The following is a 9,492-nucleotide window of genomic DNA, read 5'->3' on the forward strand; positions in this document are numbered from 1 at the left end:
TTTAAGCGGTTATTGGATAGGCACATGGAGCACACCAGGATGATAGGGAGTGGGATAGCTTGATCTTGGTTTCAGATAAAGCTCGGCACAACATCGTGGGCCGAAGGGCCTGTTCTGTGCTGTACTGTTCTATGTTCTATGTTCTATGTTCTATGTGGAGATGTGGAGATTTCCACATTAGGGCATACAAGGGGGCCAGCATGGAAGTGAAATTCGGGTTAAATTTTCCATAGTAATTAACTAATCCCAGGAAGGATTTTAACTCTGTGGTGTTCCTTGGCATTAGTTCTTCCTTGATAGCCTTTACCTTGTCCTCTGCTGGATGTAACCTCTTGCCATCTACTCAGTAGCCTAAATAAGTTACTTCGGCCACTTGCAAAATGCATTTCTTCCTCTTCAAGCGAACTCCCACTCTGGAAAATCTCTGCAAAATCTTGTGTTCCTGGGTAAAGAAGGTCTGCAGTTACTGGGCCTTAAGGGGTGCCGAGTCAGTGTCCCATGTCAAAGCGGGGCTACTGATGGTGCTTCCCAACCCCCCACTTCCCAATTTATTTTGGGCTTTTCCCATACCCCAGAATTCCTCCTGCCAGCCTGAAAATTGAGGCTGGGTGTAAAATGGCCCTTATGGTCAATAATTGGCCACTTATGGGCCTCAACTGAGGTAAGGGTGGGCGAGCCAAGGCCTTTGTCAGGCCACCACCACGCCCCATTCACTCAATCGCAACCCCCAGCCGCACCTCACAACCCACTTCCATTCGAACTTCAAACCTTTTAGCTTTGGCTGCATGAGTCCCGTAGCATGGTGCTGTCCGGATAGATACTTGTGTCTGGCACTGGGTGGAAGGAAATCCCTGTTCTCCCTAATCCCAGGCGCAGTACTAATCTATGACAGTGACACAGAGAGGTGTCCATGGGTCCAGCAGCATGGTACTGTTCATGACGACCGGCTTGGCATGGAGATGGAAGGCAGCAATCAGACTGCCCTGGGAGAATGGTGAACAGCGTAGTAGGAGCAGCCCAGCACTATGACAGATAGGCTTGGTTGCACTCACCTCAAAGTTTCTTGCGAATCGAGGATGCTTTGTGTTTGCTATCCTTATTCAATTGGGTTTTATACTGATATATTTTCACATTGACATGACAAAAGATTAAAAGGCCTGATGTGATGCTGGCAGACGGCTGTTTTAATGAACATTCATGAGATTCAAATCGCATTCACGCCACCAGCCAGCGGGAAGACTGACCTGCCATTAACGGGCCTTTGGGAGAATGGTAAAGTGATTTTACGCAGGTTGGTATCCAAATTTTTCACTTTAGCTAGATTCTCTGCTCCTGCCTGCCACCATATCCATTGCTGGCTGAATGGGAGAAAACTGCCCATTATCTGTAACAATTCACTGAAATGTTGTGGCTTGTAATTAAGCACAACCTTAAATACAAAATTGTGCATTGTGTAATTGCATGTTATCACAAGGATTAACAACAAACACAATGTTAGTAGCATGCATTTCAATTAAAAAGAAGCTAAGAACTTGAATTTATGCATCACCCTCACTCACCCACAATAAATCCTAAAACATAGAAACATAGCAACAGAGGTAGGCTACCTAGCCCTTCTTGCCTAATTTACCAAATACTACTACGGATGGGATTTTACGGCCTCGCTCAACCTGAGATCGGAAAATCCCATCTGAGGTCAACGGGCTTTCCTATTATTCGCCCCTCACCTTCTCCAATTCCCGTGGCAGGCGGGGCGGTAGAATTCCAGCATTTCTGCTGAAAAAGCCATGTTGGACTCACTAAATCAACTCTGTTTCTCTCTCCACAGATGCTGCCAAACCTGCTGATTTGTCCAAGACTTTCTGCTTTTATTTCAGATTCCTTGCATCCTCTGTGTTTAGCTTTATTTTAGTGCCATAAGATTTCAACTCATTCTTGAACTTGCCAGTTGTTGTTTCTGAAGCATTGTTGTTTGATTTGACCTAACTGCAGGGAGAAATGGGCCTGCTGGAAATCTTGTAGTAAGATGAGACTTGTTCCTGTGATGCATCTCCACATCATGCTAAACACCTCCCATAAATGCAGGCTACAGAAAAAGGGATTGTAAGATGTATCTCAGTTGCATTAATTAATTAATGCAAAGGTTACTCTTCTTTTGTTGGCGTATTACTTGGTTATTGAGTAATGTTTAGTCTCTGTTGATTGTAGTATGATTATTACAGTAAAAGTCTTAAAATGTGAAATTGCATCCTTTGGTTCTTTCAGAGTGTCACTGGGAAATTAATTTCGTTTTTAAAAATTATTGGTCTGTATGGGGATTGTAACAGTGATGTATCAATCTTTTCAGTTCAAAGGTATACAATCAAGTTTATGCAATTATCCCAAAATTTAGAGAAAATGCTAGAAAATCTCAGCAGGCCTGGCAGCAGCTGTAAGGAGAGAAAAGAGCTGACCTTTCGAGTTCAGACAATCCTTTGTCAAGCTGAACATCCAGATGGAATCTGGTCAAACTCTGTGCAGTTGAAGCATCTGTTCCAAGCCCATTGCTTTGCAGCCCCTAGATAAGCCCAAAATTCCATTAAGCTTTTTGATTACTTTTGCATCTTTGTATTAGCTTTTAGTAATTTGTGTACATGGACACCCAAATCTCTTTTCTCCTCCATAGTGCCTAGTTTCATACCATAAAGGAAATATTCAAATTTGACATTCTTGGAACTTCTGAGTCAGTAGCGAAAATTCACCCATTGAGGTAAGCTGACATTTAGTTTGATATTTAGAAGCAAAATGTACAACACTTAAAACAAAAGCTGAGGAAACATGATTACAATTTACGATGGTAAGGAAATCCTAGTTGATCTTTCCTATCGAAATATCACTCAATTCAATACTGTCCTGGATTAGAACACCACAGACACGATAAAGCTTATTTTGTAAGTATTATACTTACGATTCAGGTACAATGCTACTGAACCTGCAATCACTCATTCATTTGGAACAAAACTCATTCATTCTAGTTTAAAGTATGATCTGTAGATTTATGACTCCTTAATATAAATATTTAAATGGGTCCACAATCTGTCTCACTCTTCGCATTTATTGCACATCATGGGCAACTGCATTTCAGAGATAGTGTTCATAACTGTGTCCTTAAAAAATGTAAAGATTAATTTGTGTTTGTTTGATTGTATAGCAGGAGGTTCCTTAGCTTATTGGCACTTTGTGTAATCCTGCTACGCATAATAGCAGTGCCACTGATGTAGACTGCAGTGATAATTGAACTGAGGGCAATGGAATGCTTTATGCTGTTGATTAAGTGAACAGAAATGGGGAAAAAAACTCAAATCTTCTGAAGGAGCAACGGAGGCTGCTGTTTACATCTGTTTCCAGGTCCCTAGTTGCAATGTAAATAAATGTAACACCGAGTTGCACACTGCATGAACACCCATTGTGAGCATTACCTCTGGATTGAGGCCAAGTTACCATGTGGTTTGATCAGTAAAGACAGCGTGGTCTGAATCTGGAACACTGTCAGAATACGTGCAACAGCATGTCTGCTTCTTTGTTTTACTCAAACCTCAATCAGCTTTGGAGCTTGTAATCTGCTGCTGTTTGCTATGAAATGTATTATATCCAGTGAAAAAATCTCATCATGTTACTGTTGAACAGGATGAGCTGTAACTTGTGTTAAGACCATTTTCTGTCACAGAGAAATCCATTCCCTGTTTTGATTAAAAATACATTTTAATTAACTTTTAACTTAAACTCTGGTACACTGTTCATTTGGCCTCTCCACTCCATAGTTGTTGCAGATCCATGAAGCTATCTTGCTCCCACACCATGGAACTCTTCCTAAAACCCCGTTGTCTTTCCCTCCTAACATTAAAATTTATGTATCACTGTAATGTACCTTTAGCCACATAGCACTATTTAGAAGAAAAGGATTTATTTTGGTGTCCTAGTTAATAATTATGCTTTAGTCAATATACAAACAGATTATCTGGTGATTATTGCATTACTGTTTATGGGATTTTGCTGCATTCAAATTGGCTGCTGTGTTTGGTACTTTACAACAATGACTACTCTTCAAAAGTACTTCACTTATCGCTGTAAAGCACTTTGGAATGGCCATTGATTGCGAAAAGTATTGGATAAATCCAACTCTTTCTTTCCCTCCTCAATTTATATCTGGGACCAGATCTTCAAAAGCCCATGGGGAGGAGTTCGGGTGTGGTTACTGTGTCAGTCTTCAATGCTTCTGAAACACACTGCAGTTTTCAATGTGAGGACAGAGCGAGGAGGAGAGAGTCTGCAACCCACACACCACCAATTAAGACGTTAGGTTTTGTGCTAATCAACAGCCTGGAGAGGGCCAGAATGGGCTTTTTAAAGCAGCGAATGGGGAGAGTGAATGGCCTGGAGCATATTAGTATGCAGCTGTTGGGAGAACTACAGGTGCTATAATGTAATGTTGCTGCTGAATTAAAATGTTGAAAAAAAGTTTTATTGAAACTAAGGTGCTCAATGGTGTCACAAAACTGCTATCACTTGAGCAGAGTCAAGAACCAGGGGATTAACCATTTGACCACTGGTATGCACCATGGTCCTCTGATTTTCTGCTTGCTACAATCTGCAAGGTAATGGCAAGACCAAACATGGATGCTGTCTGCCTTGGAGCATTGCATTCTCCGGACTGCCCTACACCATTAATTGAGATGTAGTAAGCAACTGGGGGTCGGTTTAGCTCAGTTATCCGGAGAGCTGGTTAGTGATGCAGAGTGACGTCAACAGCACTGGTTCATTTTCCGTGCCGGCTGAGGCTATTCATGAAGAGGCCCTACCTTCTCAACCCTGCCCCTCACCTGAGTTGTGGTGATCCTCAGGTTAAATCACCATTAGTAGTCATTTGGGACTATGGCGACCTTACTTACTTTAATAAGGAATGAATAGCTTTTGTGTATTTGGCTTCCACAATGCAAACTAAGCGGTGATGTGAGAATATGATGATGTGGCGACAAAAGAGGTCACATGGTGGGATCATAGGAGTTATCCTCAGGAGCACGGGCAGAGCGCAAGTGTTGAAGTAGCTGTCTCCCAGTATAAAACACAGTCCTCGATAGTCATGCGTTCAATTCAACAAACCAAAAATCAGATGAATCAATGCAATATTACACGGCCACCCTGTAAATATTGACAAGGAAATGTGCGTCTAGAACTCTCACTGATGAACTAATCAGAGATCGAATAGTTTGTGGAATTCATAGCAATTTAGTCCACAAGCGAGAGAAAGATCTAACATTACAAAGCAGCTATTAGTATCTGTATGTTCAACATCAGAAAAAGAAGCCGAGATTTTAGATGGGAAACGGAAGTATTTGCAGTACAGGGGGCACCTTGCTCCAACTGCAGTGGCCATCACCCTCCAAACAGAACAACTTGTTTGCAAGTGGGAAAAGATACAACAAATATGGAAAATGGAATCACTTTGCTAAGTGCTGAAAATGGAAACCACAGCAGCGCCCCTCTGCCATCAGCAATTTGGCAGCTGGTCGGTCCGCCATGGGTAAGAGTTTCAGTAAGGTGAATGAATTGGAGCTCAGCCAAAGCAGTGAAGCTACAGAGCCTCCAACATCACTCTATTCTGAAAGTGTTGACATCGTCACAGAAAAGTGTGAGATCCTCACACGCTCAACATAATTGACAATAACACAGACTGAAGGTGAAGATTGATACTGCAGCAAAGTGAAATGTATTATCCAGCCAAATGTTATGTGAACTAGACCCATATGCAGCACCAGACCCCAGCACCCCAATGGACCTTGTGGCTTATGGCAGACAAACCATCCACACCGAAGGTGTAGCCACCCTCTACTTCACATAGGGCAATGTCATGTTTCATATAGTTGACCAGAACATAAAGCCACCATGAGCACTTTGGGACAGCCTTACTTTGGGGCTTATTCTCTTGGTCCAGAAGTGCATGCTCTACAATACCAAACCCCAGAGATGACAGCACACAAAGACCTTATTAATTGTGACATTATCGGTAAGCTACCGGTTGTACACCACATGAGACTAGATTTGATCCCAGTCTATGCTCTGAGAAGTGTATCAGAAGCCATGAAGCAGAAAGTAATTAATAGAAACATAGAAACTAGAAACAGGAGTAGGCCATTCGCCCCTTCGGGCCAGCTCCACCATTCATCTTGATCATGGCTGATCATTGAATTCAATATCCTGATCCATTAAGTCATAGTCATAGAGTCATAGAGGTTTACAGCATGGAAACAGGCCCTTCGGCCCAACTTGTCCATGCCGCCCTTTTTTTTTAAAACCCCTAAGCTAATCCCAATTGCCTGCATTTGGCTCATATCCCTCTATACCCATCATACCCATGTAACTATCTAAATGCTTTTTAAAAGATAAAATTGTACCCGCCTCTACTATTACCTCTGGCAGCTTGTTCCAGACACTCACCACCCTCTGTGTGAAAAAATTGCCCCTCTGGACACTTTTGTATCTCTCCCCTCTCACCTTAAACCTATGCCCTCTAGTTTTAGACTCCCCTACCTTTGGGAAAGGATATTGACTAGCTTGTCTATGCCCCTCATTATTTTATAGACCTTTATAAGGTCACCCCTCAGCCTCCCACGCTCCAGAGAAAAAAGTCCCAGTATATTCAGCCTCTCCTTATAACTCAGTCCATCAAGTCCCGGTAGCATCCTAGTTTAATCTTTTCTGCACTTTTTCTAGTTTAATAATATCCTTTCTATAATAGGAAGAAATTAAATATAGCTCTTCGGGCTAAAGGGATCAAGGCATATGTGAGGAAGGGAGGGATGAGAATATAGGGGGATGGTTTAGTAAGTTTGCAGATGACACCAAGATTGGTGGCACGGTAGACAGTGAGGAAGGTTATCTACAAATGCAACGGGATCTTGATCAATTGGGCCAGTGGGCTGGTGAATGGCAGATGAAGTTTAATTTAGAATCGCACACAGTATTCCAAGTGTGGCCTTACCAATGTCTTGTACAACTTCAACAAGACGTCCCAACTCTTGTCTTCAATGTTCTGACCGATGAAGCCAAGCATGCTGAATACCTTCTTCACCATTCTGTCCACCTGTGACTCCACTTTCAAAAAGCTATGAACATGTATTCCTAGATCTCTTTGTTCTGTAACTCTCCCCAGCGCCCTACCATTAACTGAGTAAGTCCTGCCCTGGTTCAATCTATCAAAATGCATTACCTTGCATTTGTCTAAATTAAACTCCATCTGCCATTCACCAGCCCACTGGCCCAATTGATCAAGATCCCGTTGCATTTGTAGATAACCTTCCTCACTGTCTACCATGCCACCAATCTTGGTGTCATATGCCTTGATCCCTTGAGCCCGAAGAGCTATATTTAATTTCTTCTTGAAATCAGACCATGTTTTGGCTTCAACTACATTCTTTAGTTGTGAATTTGCACATTCACTCCCCTCTGGGTGAAGAAGATGGTAAATGAGCTGCATCAGATGACAGCATTGGGAGCCATAACTCCGATTAGTGAAGCCACAGAATGGGTTTCAGTAATGATGGCCACAGTAAACATAGGTGGCATGGTCAGGCTATGTATTGACCCAGTGCACTTGAACAATGTGCTGCTCAGATCTTATCTTAGATCTATGAAGGCAGGGGAACAGGTGATAGTAGGCGTGCCAAATGCCAAGATGCTCAGAATTCTCAATGCAAAATGCAGGTTCTGGCAGGTCCTGTTACATGAGGAATCATCAAAACTAATCACATTCCTGTCTCCAGTAGGCAGATATCATTTTTTTCATATACCCTATGGGATCTTTACTGGTCTTCCAGCTTTGCATGGAGCAACTCTTTGCAGGTTAATCTTGCAAAATCATTGTTGATCACATCCTGCTTTTGGGTCGTACTACAAGAACATGATGCAGGTCTTTGTCCTGAATCAGGGACCATACAGCTGAAGCTTAACCCTGCGAAATACAGATTCAGGGTCAACCAAGTTGAAAAAATATCCCTTTAATATCTGAGTTATACTTCGCCCCTCTCACCTTGAGCCCGTGACCCCTCATGAACGTCACTTCTGATCTGGGAAAAAGCTTCCCACCGTTCACCCTATCTATCCCCTTCATAATCTTGTACACCTCTATTAGATCTCCCCTCATTCTCCATCTTTCCAGGGAGAACAACCCCAGTTTACCCAATCTCTCCTCATAGCTAAGACCCTCCATACCAGGCAACATCCTGGTAAACCTTCTCTGCACTCTCTCTAACGCCTCCACGTCCTTCTGGTAGTGCAGCGACCAGAACTGGACGCAGTACTCCAAATGTGGCCTAACCAGCGTTCTATACAGCTGCATCATCAGACTCCAGCTTTTATACTCTATACCCTGTCCTATAAAGGCAAGCATACCATATGCCTTCTTCACCACCTTCTCCACCTGTGTTGCCACCTTCACGGATTTGTGGACTTGCACACCTAGGTCCCTCTGTGTTTCTATACTCCTGATGACTCTGCCATTTATTGTATAACTCCTCCCTACATTATTTCTTCCAAAATGCATCATTTTGCATTTATCCGGATTAAACTCCATGTGCCACCTCTCCGCCCAATTTTCCAGCCTATCTATATCCTGCTGTATTGCCTGACAATGCTCTTCGCTATCCGCAAGTCCAGCCATCTTCATGTCATCCGCAAACTTGCTGATTACACCAGTTACACCTTCTTCCAAATCATTTATATATATCACAAATAGCAGAGGTCCCAGTACAGAGCCCTGCGGAACACCACTGGTCACAGATCTCCAGCCGGAAAAAGACCCTTCGACCACTACCCTCTGTCTCCTATGGCCAAGCTAGTTCTCCACCCATCTAGCCACTTCTCCTTGTATCCCATGAGCCTTAACCTTCTTAACCAACCTGCCATGTGGGACTTTGTCAAATGCCTTACTGAAATCCATATAGACGACATCCACGGCCCTTCCTTCATCAACCGTTTTTGTCACTTCCTCAAAAAACTCCACCAAATTTGTAAGGCACGACCTCCCTCTTACAAAACCATGCTGTCTGTCACTAATGAGATTGTTCCGTTCTAAATGCACATACATCCTGTCTCTAAGAATCCTCTCCAACAACTTCCCTACCACGGACGTCAAGCTCACCGGCCTATAATTTCCTGGGTTATCCCTGCTACCCTTCTTAAACAACGGGACCTCATTCGCTATCCTCCAATCCTCAGGGACCTCACCCGTGTCCAAAGAAGCGACAAAGATTTCCGTCAGAGGCCCAGCAATTTCATCTCTCGTCTCCCTGAGCAGTCGAGGATAGATGCCATCAGGCCCTGGGGCTTTGTCAGTTTTAATGTTCCCTAAAAAACCTAACACTTCCTCTCTTGTATTGGCGATTTCCTCTAACGGGTCAACACCTCCCTCCGAGACACTCCCGGTTAACACGCCCCTCTCCTTCGTGAATACCGATG

Source organism: Mustelus asterias, chromosome 4, assembly GCF_964213995.1.
Source record: "Mustelus asterias chromosome 4, sMusAst1.hap1.1, whole genome shotgun sequence".
Lineage (NCBI taxonomy): Eukaryota > Metazoa > Chordata > Chondrichthyes > Carcharhiniformes > Triakidae > Mustelus > Mustelus asterias.